Below are 18,197 nucleotides of genomic sequence, written 5' to 3' on the forward strand. Positions count from 1 at the left end.
TGGTAGAGGATACATTATTTTATATATTATTTTGTATGCTGATATATATATATGTATTTTAACATATATTTCTTTAAAATAATATATTTAACATATATTTAAATATATATATATATTTTAACAATAAGGTCTATGTGCTTGTCTTTAAACGCTCTAATCCTGAAAATTATGTCATCAGTTGAAAAGTTGCTACAATGGAAGCATAACCTCTGGTCAAAAGAACTGTGTGCTTTTGACAGTATTATTACTTTAAAAATGAATTTCTCAGAAGGGTGGTTTAATTTATTATGGGTAGGTTAGATTTATTACTAAAAAAATCATCTAAAAAGTTTATCTTACAAGTTAAGACATTCATATTCTATTTCATACTAAGAATATAATAATGAAAACTCTTAAATATTTATAATTTAAGAATGTATATGATATCTGTATAATAAAACACACTAGTGTCCATGACATAATATCTTCCTCAGGAAGTATACAGTTTAATAAGAAAAAGATAATAATTTGGCATCATAGCTTCTTATACCTCCAAATCTGGATTTCCCAATTGACCAAAGAAAAGAATCAAATAGGGATGCCTGGGTGGCTCAGTTAGTCAAGCATCTGCCTTTGGCTCAGGTCATGATCCTAGGGTCCTGGGATCGAGCCCCACATTGGACTCCTTGCTTCTCCCTCTGCCTGTTGCTTCCCCTGATTGGGCTCTCTTTCTCTCTCTGACAAATAAATAATAAAATCTTTAAAAAAAAGAATCAAATAGTTTACCATACAAAAATACATGGGCACTTAGAAGTTTTTTTGTGTTTTTCATCTATTTCGGGCCCAAACTCAATGACAGTATGTCAGGTCTAGTAAATGTCAGTGTTTGCATTTTCAAGGTTTACTATTTGACATACCTTTAAGCCTCAATAGAGAACTTTTCTCCAAGAGAACATACATATTTAAAAAAAATAATAAAGAACTTAAATTATTTAATACATACTTTTATATGCCTTTAACTTGGGTACCTTGAACACAAGTCCATCCAGCAACCAAGGAAGTTAAATCTACAATGTCTGACATTTAATAAAAAATTACCAGGTAAATAAAAAGTAGACATAAGGCCCCTAATGAGGAGAAAAAAAAATCAATCAGTGAAAACAGAGTCAGAAACAATACATATATAGTATGTATCAGAAGATAATGAAGTTAAAAAAGCTAATGTAAACCTACTCCATACGACCATGAAGATAGAGGAAAAAATTAGGATGATAAGGAAGGTCATGAAAGATAATTTCCTTAAAAAGACCCAAATTGAACACCTAGAGATAAAAAATAAAATATCTAAAATAAAAACATGTGAGATGAGATTAACAGAAAATTGTACACCACTGATGAAAAGATTAGTCACTTTAAAATAGAAGACTTTCTAAAACTCTCCCTCCCCCATGCACACCCATAAGACACTGTGACTCCCAACTGCTCCTACATTAAAACCAGTATTCTCAGTATAGCCTCAAAAACCTGCATAGTACATTCCTCACCTATTTCCAAATCTCAGCATGCATCATGGTTTCAATCTTAGCAGGTTTAAGCTGCCTTGCCTTTTTTTTATGGTCTTTACCTGAATATTTGTCAATTACACATGAGGACTCATCTTCCAAAATTTCACCCCCCCATTGCCTCCCATTGTTTCCTAGTTACCTACTTTAAATATCACCTACAGCATTATTTCCTTGGGGAAGCTCTCCATGATTCCACAGATTAGGTTGTTACCTCGCGACCATATAGTCTCATAGCTCCTGTGTTTATTTTATTTTTAATTTATCACTTAGTTGTAATTTTACATGTTTTGTGTCATTATATTTTTAGCACCGACCTTTTCCACTAGTGTGCGGGTAAGAAATAAATTTTGTTCACCAGTGAATTCCCAGCATACCACGTGACACATACTAAGTAATCAACATTTTTTTTAAATAATAAGGGAATTGTAAATTAAGATTTTTCTTTGAGCTATAATATGTTTGGTTTATGAAGTCTCTGCTTCATTAAATATAATTATGCAGGCACAAACTTCCTTAGTTTTTAAGCCCCAAATCAATCAGTTTTCTGTATTTGTATTATTCCTAAGTGGTAATTTCTCAGAAACATTAAGTAATTTATCAAGACTAACATACTAAGCTTAAGTACAAAGGGATTCATGTTCTAACTAAAAATACACCAAAGCATAATAAACAAAATATATTAAATAACAGTATACATATCAAAATATATCAAAAATATTTTGCTTCTCACTATTGAATTATATAGTGCATGAATGACAAAAATAACTGTTTATTCAAAGACCCACACTAAAACATTTAAGTCTTGATGACAAAATTTAGTGAGGATGCTAGTCAGTATGTACCAATAAATTGTTCCCCAGTGTATGCAGAGATAATGAAATCACTTATGTGAATTAAGGTGCATATTGAGTTTAGGGAGTAGGAGTTTCCTCTGACTAGTAGTATCAGGGTTAGATTTTAAAATATCTTAACATTCTGTAAATTAAATAATAATAATAATATAAAATGATTTTCCTTACCAGTGTAACCATGAGGTGCTTGACAAAAAGGAAATAAAAACCACACTGTAAAAGAGCATAATCTCATTTCAAATCTAAAATGATTTCCACTAAAAAAGATCCATGAAGAAGAGCTTACATTTCAAAATTACAAAATGTACAAGGAGTATCAATACACACAATAAAGAACAGATTGAAATACTCCAGAAAACTTTAGAAAATGGTTGACCATCTGAAAGATATTATACAATGGTATATCCAAAATTGTTAAAAGCCTAAAAGAAGGAATATAAAACAAGACAAAATTATAAGAAAAGATAACTTAGAGAAAGAGCAAAAAAAATACCAATTTCTATAATTAAAAAAGAAAGTGAAAAATGAGTAAAAAGTAAAATTGTAGATTGTCTAATAGCACATTGCTGGCAAACACAGAATTAATAAATTCAAAGAAAGAATTGAGCAAATTCCATGCCTCCCATGAAACAGATAGCTATATGAAAATGAGATTAAGGGACTTGAAAGGAAAAGTAAGAAGGTATTTCTATTACTGCTGTCAAGCAAGGAAGCAGAACCAATATGAGTACTATGGAATAAGAAATTGTTTATAATAACTGGGCCTTATACAATTATGGAGGAAGCCAAAAACATAAAGTCAGATGACCGAAGAAAAGTCACTATTAAGGGGCCTCAAAGAGGAGCTGGTGAAGTGGATGAAAGGCTATTGCCTTCGAATCTGGTGGTTGCCTGAAATTGCTATATGTCAATGGGACAGTAGTTGATAAGAATAACTGGACACAAAGCAGAGGCAATCAAGGACAAACAGTAACCAAATAGTAATATGCTCAAAGATAACCCATAAAGACTAACTGGAATCCAAGATGAAAAACTGTAACCCATTAAGACAATCTAAAACTTAACAGTTTTCTCTGACTGCATCTAACCTCAAAGATGCAAGTGGCATGCACAGGACATTAGTGCCTTTCACAAAGTGCGTAGCTCAGCTAAGGGAGGAGATATGGTAAAAGCTAGAGAAGCAGAGGGCCTGAACATTGTCCCACACCAACAAAACAAGCCAACAAATCAGCAATAATATGGAGGTGCCTGGGATCAGATACAGACCTGGTGCTTCACTTCTGCCTTCCAAATCTCATGCAAATCTTTCTTGCAGCCAAGGCTAACCTGGAACTACAGAAAGGAGAGAATTCTGAGAATGATAGTTCTAGCTTAGCTACATTGACAAAGCATGAATTCATCACAGTCCTTTTTACAAATTGGTATCCATACATCACTCTTTGGAACATTTAATTTGCAAACAAATAAATGTGCTTCCATCTATGCTACAATCCCTTTACAGTTGAAAACAACCAACTTTCACCACAAAGTCACTTTATCCCTCTCTGGGTGATGTTTATTCCTATTCTAGCTGAGTCTCGATCCTTCTTTGATATCCTTTAATGTAATGCTGATAAGTTGTATATATATATCACATACACACACATACACACACACATATAACACACACATATATTCTTTTTTAAATAATTGAGAAGCATTCATAAAGCATGCAATCTTTTTTTAAAAGATTGTATTTATTTATTTGACAGAGACACAGCAAGAGAGGGAACACAAGCAAGGGGAGTGGGAGAGGGAGAAGCAGGCTTCCTGTGGAGCAGAAAGCCTGATGCGGGGCTCGATCCCAGGACCCTGGGATCATGACCTGAGCCGAAGGCAGAGGCTTAACCACTGAGCCATCCACGCACCCCTGCAATCTTATTTTTGTAAGAAATCATGTGGTGGTAGCAGGCATTTAGACCTTCTTCTTCCCTTAATAATTCCATATTCCTTTTGCCATTAGTAAAACCTCAGCTCATTATTGTTCCTTGCCTGATGAGGTAAACCAAAATTTCATTCATGAAATGTCTAGGTTATTAATGGGTTGCTTATATTGAACTTACTTCCAACAAGTAGTCTGGGAGGGAGAACAATAGTATCTTTGTAGTAGTGAACCCACATCGACACCACCTTAACCAAATGATTAAGGATGACATCCCTAAGGAGAAGTCGAGTTTAAATCAGTCACTCTCAGATATGATGAAATGAGGAAAGCATTTTACTTCTATGGTATTCTTTTTCTAAGTCCATCACTCCAGTTTAATCATGAAAAAATATCAAAGTCTTAACACTAATAGAACAATGATGTTTATAAATATATTTCGAGCCCCACATCGGGCTCCCTGCTCAACAGGAAGCCTGCTTCTCCCTCTCCCACTCCCCCCTGCTTGTTTCTGCTCTCACTAACTCTCTCTCTCTGTCAAATAAATAAATAAAATCTTTAAAATATATATATGTTAAATATATAATGTGTATGTATATGCATATATGTATACATTGTGTGTGTGTGTGTGTGTGTATATATATATATATATAATGTATAGTGGTGTGTAATAAAAATATAATGGGAAAAACCTAAAGGTAAAGCCGAGTCAATTTTGCCATTCAGTTAGAAGAAAATTTGTCTTATTTGGTTCACATTTGTAATATTATTTAAACTTACATGCTGAGCATATTTGGAGGACAATTAAGATTTTGGGCATAAAAGCAAAATACTTGTTATTAATCAGAGTTTATGTCTTATATTCATTCATTCTAGCAATATTATATTCATTCTAGCAATTATCCTCCAGAGGAAAGACTAGAATTATTCTGACTTAAGGACATGATTGGTCCCTCACTTTAAATAGATGCTGTGATGTGATGCATAGCAGCAATGCATGCCAATCTCAGAATATGAATTAGGAATGTAGAAAGGATTTCTTGAACATATAGTAATGGAAATGGAGTCGGTCTCTTAATAACTGCAGCAGCTGTTGAAATAAAGAGGAAATACTGAATATTTTATGTGAAAATAATCCAGAATGTTTATTTTCTTTATTTTTAAAAAATATTTAATTCAATTATGCTGTTTCCATAGTAAAGCCATATAATTGGCTAAAAATACACTTGAAAATGATGCCTTGTATTTTTCTAGTGCTAGCAGAAAATTATCAAGGAATGAAGACAGTCATGCCTAAATATCTTAGGCTTATTTCTGAATCTTATTAATGGCATTTGCTCCATAAGCAAGAGCATCACATTGCTGACCCTATCCTAGACAAAGCACAGGTGGTCAACACATAACAGGAACATTAAAAATATTTCTTTTTTTAATTCCTCATTTTTTTCTCACTTTTGGTGCATGTATTATCTTATTTTTTCCTTAATTCAATTTAACACTTCCCCAGGTTATATATTTCAGTTATCTTCATAATCACTAGTTTTTATTCATATCAACTCACCATCTTTATGTCAACTATAAGCAAGATATTTTAAGAATATTTGTGGCATAAAGAAGAATAAACTATGTTCTTTTGCACTCAAGGAATTTATAATTCATTGGGAGAGAATCATCTAATTGTAAAAATAACTGTTTTTAAGTAAAATAATATTATGTTTTATATTAAATGGTATAGGAGAGAAATAGCCAACTTCTTAAATATAGACTTTAGCAATTAACATTATTCCAAAGACCACATTTGTCTATCATTTTACTGCATTATGCAAAATAGACCCAGAAGTAGCAAGTACTCTGAATACTTTTAAAAAACAAGCACCCTGGAAATAAAAGGGAAAATATGCAGATTCAGGAACTGTCACATATGTAAAATTTTTTAGGAATATACTGGTCTATGACAAGCCAGGATATCACATCTTAAAAAACAAGTTGTTACACCTCATTCCCCTATCAACAAACTGAGGGTTCTAGAGGGGAGGGGGTGGGGCGATGGGTTAGCCTGGTGATGGGTATTAAAGAGGGCATGTACTGAATGGAGCACTGGGTGTTATATGCAAACAATGAATCATGGAACACTACATCAAAAACTAATGATGTAATGTATGGTGATTAACATAACATAATAAACTAAAATAAATAAAAAATAAATAAATCACTAAGTGGTATAGCACTTGGTAGGTCTCTTTGGAATTTTGAAGCCATATATACCAAGCTGGAGAAAAATTTTCTAACCAATTGTCAGGGCATTTGAAGGGTTGTCAATTTTAAGTGAGGCCAAGAATAAGAGATGACTCTGTAGCAGGTCCTAGGCTATAGGGATATCTACCCAGCCACCCAATCATATGACCCAGCAGATCCAATGATGTTAGATGTATCTCTGGTGGATAAGGGTGCTGTGTGGAATCTCTGGAAATTACCAACAAGTATTATTGCAGAGCCCTAGGGTTCTGATGAAGGCCATCATTCTGTGACAGAAGGCTGGCATGTTAAAGTTCCTTATCATGAGAGAATAGATAATTCTGTGACTGGTAGTGCTCATCTTGACTCAGTTATTGTCAAATTCACCAAGTCATATAATTGGGTGGTGCTACACAATCCATGATACAATGGAAACAGTACATTTAGGATCACACCTGAGGTCTATAAGATATAAATAAGGTTAAAGAGCATAAGTAAGTTAGATGATCAAGTGTTCAGATTCTCATATCACTTGTCTTTCTTACACTGAAGCGTGCCACTCAGCTCACACTTACGATTTCTTGGGAGGGTGATTCCTATCATTCTCTTATAGAAGGGGGAAAACCTCATTAGAAGATGTATTGCTGCAGGATGTAGAGGTAAATTAAAAATGGATTTCTATTTCAGGACAGTGCTATTTATGTGTGGTCCAAAAGAATAGAAATGAGAAGTCCTACCACTGGCAAAGCTGCAGGGAGCACATTTGATTGGCGGATTTGTTTGGAGAAAGTACTTTAAGATTTGCACATACACAGAATTCTGGACAATGGTGAATGGCTTGACTGGTTAATAAGAGGTAAGGAATATAATTAGAAGATCAGAGACAAAAAAAATCTGGGAAAGGGGTAAATGGATGAACCTAAGGAAGTGGCATAAGTATGGAGATTTATGTGTCAGCTATTAACCCAGCCATAGAGCATCCAACACAGGGGAAACGCAATAGCCCAGGTAGATGGGATGACTTAACCTATGGTCATCAGTAGTCTCTGTCCTCAACAGTCACACTGCACGACAAAAAGGGGCATGAATGGAATAGCCATGCTGGCAGGGATGGTGGTTGAACATGGGATTAATGGCATTGTCTCCCTCTCACTGCAGTTGATTTAGGTACTGTCACTATTGAATGCCTAACTTGCTAGCATCAGAGACTGACACTGAGCTCCCATTATGGCAAAATCTCCCAGGCCAGTCACTTAGTAGTAAATGGATTATGTTGAGCTTCTTCCACAATGTAAGAGACAGCGATTGATCTTTACTAGAATTGATACCTACTAATTTAGATTTCTCTTTCCTGGCTGTAGGACTGCTGCTAGTTCCAGCATCACAGAATTATTTATCTATGGATATGATACTCACACACATTGCTTCAGATGGGGGATATCATTTTATGGCAAAGCAAGAACTACATAGGTTCCATATTGTACAATATATTGCATTTCCTAAAAAGAGTCAGTTAGCTATCACTCAGTTGATTATTTTAGAGTTCTTTTGCCAGGGGAGCAGAAAGAATAAGAAAATAGGGTTATTATATTAGAAGGTAGATAACTAACCCTTATTATGATAAAGACCTAGGAATGCTGCTAGAGAAGAAGACAGGAAAGAGTGTGCCTAGAATTCAGGGGTCCACTAAGACATTTTTAATACTCCCATGCCCCATTATAATAGTGACTGATAATAAAGTAAATGCAAGATTCTCGATGCCTCAAAACACTTGTGTTGTGGTACGAGTCAATCAATCAGGCAAACATCAGCCCAGTTGATGTGATGTCCAAATGTGAAGAAAATAATAGAATGAGTGGTAGTGAAGAGGGAACTGGCTACTGGAGCAAGGACAATAGCTTGTTCCACTAACAAGCATTAAGTATGGAATTCTTGCCGAGGGACTTATGCATATTGTGAGTGGATCCAAATGGGGCAAGAATGGACCATATGAATATTACTTTTGTACTGACATATATTCTGTGATTACAGCCTTGGCTATGGTGAACAATTCCAAGCAGGCTTTAATCTACTTCACAATCATGGTGACTAAAGTGAAATGTGTACCGTATGTACAGTATGTATGTATATATGTCAGGACTTTCCTGATGCTGAGGCATGGGACGCCTGTAAAAGACACTTGACATTCATATGCAAATACCACATGAGTGTGGGGAGTTTATATTCTAAGGGTCAAATCTCAAGGAATGGGAGAACAGAGCTGATGGAAAAATCCTCCATTTCATCCCTCAGGCACACAATTATACAGCTCTTCAGAGGGTCCTGGTAGAGTCAAGTGTCCAAAGCCCTCAGTGATCACCATTCAGTAATTGACTTTTTATTTTTTATTGTTATGTTAATCACCACACATTACATCATCAGTTTTTGATGTAGTGTTCCATGATTCATGTTTTCCTATAACACCCAGTGCTCCACACAGAATGTGCCCTCTTTAATACCCATCACCAGGCTAACCCATCCCCCCACCCCCCTCCCCTCTAGAACGCTCAGTTTGTTTTTCAGAGTCTATCGTCTCTCATGGTTCGTCTTCAGTAATTGACTTTTATTTTGGCTTTTCCTCTTCTTGTTTCCTTCTTCTCATTCTTTATTCTTGCTTTGTAATGTTGGTTCCTTCATAAACTATGTGCATACAAGCCTGGATGTCAGCCTCCACTTTATGGATGTATCCGTACTTTCCAAGTAAAAATTTAACTTCTCTCTGCCTAGGTGTATTCACTGTATTTGGATAGCAATAATAATGTCTATATCATCTGATTGCTATAAGGATTATGTGAGGTACCAATTGTAAACTACTTAGAACAGTGCCTGGCACATAATAAGTGTTTTGTATGTTATTAACAATTAAAGAACAGAGGAGGATAAAGTTTTAAAAGATTGAACGAGATGGTCTCAGCTATATATGATAGAATATAAATTAGAAATTAATTTTTCCAGAATATATAGCTTTCTTATTTGTACTACCTTCAACTCCCAAACTTTTCTCATTTCTATGCCATTAGAATTCATTTTATTTTTACTCTACTCACACAATGAATTTCTGTTGATAATCTAAAACACGAGACCCTAGATCACTCAAATAATGAAAATTGTCCACTTAGAATAATATTAGAATGCGCAAATGAACAAGCTGAAGATGCTCCTGATAACAAACTCTGAGCACTATTTACAAACTACATTGATATCAAGGCAAAGACTTTAAACATACAGTTTCCAGATTACCATATAAGTAGATGGATAGACAGATAGATGATAGATGATAGATGATAGATAGATAGATAGATAGATGATAGATACATCTCCACCTGTTGAAGCTGTATAGAAAATGGAAAAAGGAAGGAGATATAGGGATAGTATCTTACGTATCCGAATTCTCACGGTCCATTTCCTTAAGGGAGTAGGAAGAGAAGAACACATCTGTGACGTTTCCCTTACGTCACTGACAAGCATCCTGCATCCATCTTCCTCCTGTAGAAAAATAGTTGATTTACGTGAATATATAAACATTCAAATAGCCTCTAGGCTTGAACAAGAAAAATACCCTAAGAACTACTGAATTATCCTTTTCTAATGAGCCATTTCTTCCAACATTCCATAAAATTATTCTCCTAAATCCTCTTCTCCTCAAAAGTACAATGAAATACATTATTTTTATTGTAAAGAAAAATATTTCCATGATTATTAAATAAGCTATATATATGTGTGTGTATATGTATATACACACACATATATATAATACTCTTAGAAAAAGGAAGTTTAGTAAAGTTTTCATGTTTGCATGTAAGAAATTGTCTGGCGAATGGAGTGAAACCTGGAAAACAATAATGAAAAAAATCTCCCAAAGCATTTTTCTCCAATATTTGGACACTTAAAAGTATTGTTAAAATATGTTTCTTTCTTTTTCAATCTTCTTCCTGTCTTAAATATTATCATCAACCATGGAGACAGCCTTTATGTTCAGCTATCACCCACAGACATGAACAGCACTCTGTGTATGCATTATAGTATTTTTAAAAAAAATCAAAGGTTGAAATATTTCACACAATGAAGTGATGTTACAGGGATTTTATCATTAAGTGGATTTGGTAAAGAGTATTAAATATTCATCTAACTACAAAAAAATCACTTGAGAATCATTCTTGCTTCTTAAATGTCCTCTGGATAAAATACTGCCCCTCCCCAATCATATTTTTGGAGAGTAAAATGTTATTCTTAACTACATAGTCATTCTTCAGAGAACAATGTTATACACATCTGCTCTGGATCTATTAAACAGCCCCTCCCTTCATCACATCAATCTACTGTTATGCAGAGAAAGGGGGAGAATGTATAATAGATGAGAAGTTTATTATTTTATAGCACTTGTCAATCTGACACTTAAAGAAAAAAAAAAAGCACCTGCATGGAAGTTTTGTTTCAAAGAAATGACATTTTTCTCTTATGGAACCAACATTTCTTAGTAAAGCAAAAGAAGATGTAGATTGTAAAGAAGGCAGTGAAGGTGTATAATCATATCTGAAGGGTAAATATAAGCACTATACCTAGTTACCATTCCATGATGGAATATTGACAATTTTCTTTTACCATTTACTTTAAATATTAGAGAGCTTGCCTCACTTGACTTTAAATGATACTGTAAATCAAGTGTGGAGTGGAAATCGTTACCAAATGCCAAAAGATCTCTCTTTCTAAACTGTCTGCCTTGTTTTTACATATTTAACTTAGATTATTTTGTCTCCATGTAAATCAGACAAATAAATGAAAGAAAATGCTTAGTTTTTCCTTCTATCTGAGTTGTGGTCCTAATAATTCATCTTTCCCAACTGTAAAGGATAACATATTATTTTCATTTCCTTATCTTTGCATTCAGCTTTCACCTAGTTTATATCTCATGATACCAAAGTGTATTCCTTACCAGATGTCCACCAATACCAGAATTGCTCCCTTTGTGAAATATACTACCATGGTGCTTAGAAGGAGGTATGAAATGATTGAATAATGTTAACTTTCCTTGTTTTTATAACTAGATCTTTTTATGTGGGGTCAGGGCAAGCCATGTAATTCTACTAGAAAAGTTATAAAAGGAATACAAATTTCATTCTTGTCATCACTGAGTTTATAAACAAAAGGATAACAAATATACTGAAGAGTAAGAAAGTTGGTGGATGCAACTCAAGTCATAGAATTATTGCCCCCAAATGCCTAATAAAATGAGCATAAAACCACAAATCATAAAAGAGAGGAATTCACAGTAGTAACCAAGAAGGATATGATACCACCTCATTCCAAAGAAAAGATAAAGTGCTGGTACCTTGACCCAAACTTCATAGTAGGCTCAAACACACACACACACACACACACACACACACACACACACACACACACAGACATCATTCTGAAAATTAATAACAAGAAAGAAGATGAGTGACTGAGTGGCACAATTGTGAGAATTCCCATGATTATACCTGACGTTGGAAAGAAGTGGACTAAGATTTACATAAGACACAGGATTTCTGCAGAAGCAAGAAGAGTGTCAAATTTTGACATTTTCCAGTGTTCCTTGCAGAAATATGGTAATGATTAGAAGCCCAAAGTTATAAGTCCTTATAAAAATAGGTATCTTAAATCTTGTTAGAAGATATTTGCCAGGATCTTAGAGGAAAGAACAGAAGGCCAAATTGAGATTCTTCCACATGCTCAAACTACAAAAACACTCCTCTAACTGGAGCTCAGAGAGAAGACATTCCCAGATAAGTAGGGAGTTACCTGATGTAAGAAAAGTGGCTTTCAAGATAAAGTAGAAGCAACAGCCGCCTTGAATTTGAGCAAATGACAAGTGGTACAGCACAACAACGTGGTAACTGTTATGAAAACCATAACTAATGAGAAAAAAAAGAGGAAAAATTGATGGTAATGAAAGAGAAATAAGAGAAAGAAAGAAATGTAGTGAACCAAAAGAAAGAAACAAAATAAGGAGCTCATTTTGAAGAAAACATTAGGGAGTGATCAGTGGAAAACGTAAAGACAAGAAAAATAGAACACAAATTCAAAAATCAAAGACCACAGTAAGATTAAAAACTATTATTATCTAAAAAGGGAGAGCTGAGGAAATCAAGAATTAAAACAGCCAATTGAGAGAACTACATTACAGAACATCCCATAACAGAACACATACAGATGAAAATGTGGTCATTGGCCCGAAAGAACCTAGGCTCATCAGTGCGAACACAAAAAAGAAAGACAAATACTAAAGAAATCAGAGTTCATAGCTTTTATCTGATTGAACAAAAATTCTGTGCCCTCAAGAAAAAGGTAAGAAACATTGAACACCTTTGAAAACCCAAAATGTGCTTGGATTTCAGAATATGCATGTCCATTTCCTAAACACAAAGCTCTGTTAATCTCATCTCATTGTGCCTTTGCAATAGTCACATGAGGTTAGAAGGTCTCACTTTTTTCCCATTTAACAAATAACTAAACTGAGGTGCAGAGAAAATGACGTGGCCAACATCAAATATCAAGGAAGTTAAGAAGAAAAGTTATTAATTTAGATGTTCTTGACTTAGAGCTGACGCTCTCTCTTTTGTCCTGGAAATGGCCAGTTAAGGCACATAGCAGTGGTGTGGAAAATACTAAGTGTGAAATTTTTAAGACAGGATTGGAGTATGGGCATTTATCTGTCATTTAAAAATGTCTTATATCTTTCTTTGAATTGTAAGCAACATCAGATATTATTTCAAATGATACTCCAGAGAAAAACTGAAAATAACTAAAACTGGATGAAATGCAGCAGCAGATTCCTATAGGGACCAATTACAAATAAACAGCCTCATTAAAGCTGTAAATTCTTATAAAGTACATCAGAGCAGGAACATCCCACAGTGAAGCACAGGTGTACACAGTTACTACCAATATTTAGCATAATTTAAATTTGGAACATAATTTAAAGTAATTTATGGGAAAATGCAGGCATATGAGGATTTCCCAACCAAATGATGATAGAAGAAACTGCAGTGCAAGATTGAAATGTCTACTTTGTTCTCTATTATGTTTGTCTGATTTGCCGTCTCTGTTCCCCCTTTCTATTTCTCCCTTAATTTTAGAAACTACCTAGTGCTTTCTGTAATTCACTGATGGGTCCCACATTGACCTTCCTCCTTTGAAAGTTATTCCATATCCGTTCATACATTCTCCTCATTTAGACAAGTCATTACATTTTCTTCCTTCAAGAGTTTTAGAACTAAGTTTCATGAACATGACTAGGAGGATATTTATCAATATATATATTAAAGTGCAAATACTTTTCATAAAATGAATTCCTTAAAGAGAGAAAAATTAGAGGAATAGTTATTTGCAGATAATAGGACAGAAAAAGTATGATTATAAAGAAATGTCTGGAATTATAATTTCCATTTTTACTTTCTAATACCAGAAAACTGAAATTAACATGATAGCTTCATTTTTACCACACCCAACACATTTCATCAATATGAGTCAATGCATTACATATGGAGACTAAAATGGAATGTAACTAGCAGAATTCATGTTAATGACGTCAAAGTCAGTAGTAAGTAGCTTTATAAGTATGAATGATGTCTAGGGAAAAAGTTAATTCATTCTCAAATTGAATTCACAAACTTAATTTACTGACTCTGATTTTTATGTATACATTAGAGAAAAATGTTCTTAGAATAAATTATTTGAAAATCACTTTGCCTGACTGCCTAGAACCTAGTTAAATTTGACTTTTACATTATTGAAAACTGAAAATGTAAGTAGTCCATATACGTGACCTTAGTCAAAATATTAACACTCTTAGCTAGTTTCCTCATCTATAGAATGAATATTGGATATGGTAAACTAGGTGCTTTTAACTTGGGAACAAAGAATCTTTCGTTAAGAAACTATGTTACACGCAACTAATGAATCATTGAACACTACATCAAAAACTAATGATGTACTATATGTTGGCTAATTGAATTGAAAGAAAGAAAGAAAGAAAGAAAGAAAGAAAGAAAGAAAGAAAGAAATTATATGTTGGCCTCCGTCTTGAAGACATTTCTGAATGTCCCAGAATTTTTCTGTAAAATGTCGTGTAGCTTCCTGTGTGCATTGTTTTGGAGAGAAGATCAATACATCGGATTCTATGGGAGGTGGACTACATGTTTCTTTATCTCTCTAATATTCTATCGATCCTGTGATGTTCCATCTGTGGTTCACTGAGTGTGGAAGAACAATCTGTGAAGGTTGTAGAAAATATGGATTATTGGAACACACCAAAAGAGTTTCTGATTCAGGAGGCCTGGCATCAAGCTGATGTGAGAAGCACTGATATATGCCATAGGACCCATCACAATTATAGATGTGATAACCAAATGTAGTTTAAAGTATTTTAAAATGATAAAAGAATATTCTTTTATAGTCTGTGCTGATTAGCATAACCGATTTTCTGAGAAGCCAAGTCCCTTAAAATTTCTTTATTGATATGTTAATTTCATTAAGGTGGCTCTCCTGTCTATACTTTCACAATCAGGGAAAAGATTGGAGATGAAGTTACACTGTATAGCTTAAGTCTATGTAGGATGTCTGATGAAAGGTTTAGACATATAGGAAAGCAAAACTATTAGCTAAAATAACATTTGAGTTCCATATACCCACTATACTACCTACCCCCTATGGATTTAATGTAGTTGTGTTAGCTCTGGGATTTTTTGTTGTTTGTTGGTGTTTGGTTGTGTTTTTAATTCTGAATTGGAAAAATCTACTTTTCTTCCTACAGAGTGGCCATTTTTCCTGCATTGTTTGTAATTCTACAGGGATTTATATATTAAAGGAACTCTAAAAACAGTCATGTCCTTATGGAATCAAGCAGTTAATTTTAAATTTCTTTATTCCATTGCTAATCATTTCCACAAAGTCATCTCCTTTAAAGTCATTGAAGTCTCCTAGAGAATTTTCAGGGAGCATGAGACAACACTAGTTATATTTCTAATTATTACTGATAAGAAATGGAAATATCTACTTTGTCCAGATGAGGTCATTAGCTAAAAGCTAAGGAAATGACTGCAGTACATTAAAACATTCATCTAATTCACTTTTTAAAAGTCCTGCCAGGCTGAAAAATGAGGAATTTAACAAACCATAAATGGTCTCATAAAGCCCTTTATATTAAGTTGTACCAAATTAAGACTTTTTCTTTAAAAAATAAAATAAATAAACTGCTGGCCTCTTACCACAGTTTTAAGAAGTAATCATTAAATAAATGTTAAAGAACAAATTCAGACTTAGTAGAGACTTCATTCAAAAGGATAGTTGTAAGGTAAGGAAAGACACTATTGCAATAGAAAGTGCTGACCTTAGATCAGCAAACTTCTTAGGGGTGAGTCAAAAAGGGCATTTCCCATACAAACAGAAGTGAAAAGGGCTAGAAAAAACAGGGAGTGGGCAAGTTGGAAGAAGGACTTGTATAATAGGATGGTGGAGTAAAGAATTTACCCTAGGGGAACCTGGCTGGCTCTGTCCATAGAGCATGTGACTCTTGATAAGTTCTAGCCCCGTGTTGAGTGTAGAGATTACTTAAAAATAAAATCTTTTAAAAAAAAGAATGCTTTACACTGAGGTCAGTAAATACTCAGGTGGGCTCTGAAGAAGGGCTGTGTGATGGGTCAAGCGGAGGGCAGCCCAAAAGATAGGGACCTCCCGCAAAGAGGTAAGTTTGACCAAAGTTTGGTTAATAAGCATTTGGTTCCAAAGGATCAGTGGGGATAACGGTTCATTTAATCATTTATGAGGCAAAGAATAGGAATTTGGAGACTCTATATCTGGCCATGTCATAGGTAAACAAGGGGTATCCATTAGTCTTCCCTAAGTTATATAAAGAAGAGTGGTTCTTTACAGTAAGCTGTACTCTAGAACACAAAATGTGGGGGATTTCTTACCCTTCACTGTTTTCCAGGCTCACAGAACTCATAAAAGTCAACATTGTTACAGGTCTTTCCTAATGTCATAGTAAAATACCACACGCACTTTGTATCTTGACCTCATTGTACATCCTTTATAGACAGAAATTAATTCCTCGTTGTCTAGAGATGTCCTTCTCTTGGAGGAAGGTGGGAGAGAAGAATGGGGTATCTAGATGTGATAAGTGCAGAGTGGAAACAGCTTCCCTCACTGGTGACAATTCAGAAAAGGGAGACTTCACTGGAAAGGAACCATCCAGAGATGTGTATTGGCCCGTCACTGAAACAACTCTTATTTTGGCCACACAATGCAGAAATGGTTTCAGATAGAGAATGTGGTAGAAAAGGATGACTCTGGCAGCCAATTTTAGACTCATGGAATCTTCTACCTTGACTATTAATTGAATTCACAAAAATAACTTTTCCCTATAAAATGAGTTGACATTGCTGTTTGTTGGGTTGTTAAGCATGAAGGCATCATTCATATGAAATTTTGTTCTTTAAAGTTTTTATTTATTTATTTTTAATTCAAGTACAATTAACATACAGTATTATATTAGTTTCAGGTGTACAGTATACTGATTCAACAAGTCTGTACATTACTCAGTCCTCATCGTGATAAGGGTACTCTTAATCCCCATCACCTATTTCCCCCATCCCCTCACCGATCTCCCCTCTGGTAACCATCAGTTTGTTCTCTATATTTAAGAGCCCATTTTTTGTTGGTTTGTTTGTTTGTTTGTTTGTTTTTCTCTTTTTTAAAATTTGTTCATATGCTTTGTTTCTTAAATTCCACATATAAGTGAAATCATATGGTATTTTGTGTTTCTCTGACTGGCTTATTTTATTTAGCATTATACCCTCTAGATCCATCCATGTTGTTGCAAATGACAAGATCTCATTCTTTTCTATGGCTGAATAATATTCCACTTCACACACACACACACACACACACACACACACACCTTCTTTTCTATTGAGGGACACCAGGGTTGTTTCTGTATCTTGGCTATTGTAAATAATGCTGTGATAAACATCAGGGGTACATGTACCTTTTTGAATTACTGTTTATTTTCTTTGGGTAAATACTCAGTGTGGAATTACTGAGTCATATGATAATTCCATTCTTATTTTTTGAGAAACCTCCGTACTGTTTTTCATAGTGGCTGTACCAGTTTGTATTCCTACCAACAGTGAATAAGTTCCCTTTTCCTCTATATCCTCCACAACACCTATTGTTTCTTGTGTTTTTTTATTTTAGCCATTGTGACAGATGTAAGTTAATATCTCATTGTAGCTTGAATTTGCATTTCCCTGCTAATGAGGATGTTGAACATCTTTTTTTATTTTTTTGTCTTTAACTTATTTTTTAAATTTTATTTTGTTATGTTATGTTAATCTCCATACATTACATCATTAGTTTTTGATGTACTGTTCCATGATTCATTGTTTGCATATAACACCCAGTGCTCCATTCAGTACATGCCCTCTTTAATACCCATCACCCGGCTAACCCATCCCCCCCTCCCCTCCCCTCTAGAACCCTCATTTTGTTCCCTGGAGTCCATAGTCTCTCATGGTTTGTACCCCCTCCGATTCCCCCCACTTCATTTTTCCCTTCCTACTATCT

Source organism: Callorhinus ursinus, unplaced genomic scaffold (genome assembly GCF_003265705.2).
Source record: "Callorhinus ursinus isolate GAN/ISIS: 27379988/994484 unplaced genomic scaffold, GSC_fseal_2.0 scaffold4, whole genome shotgun sequence".
Classification (NCBI taxonomy): Eukaryota; Metazoa; Chordata; class Mammalia; order Carnivora; family Otariidae; genus Callorhinus; species Callorhinus ursinus.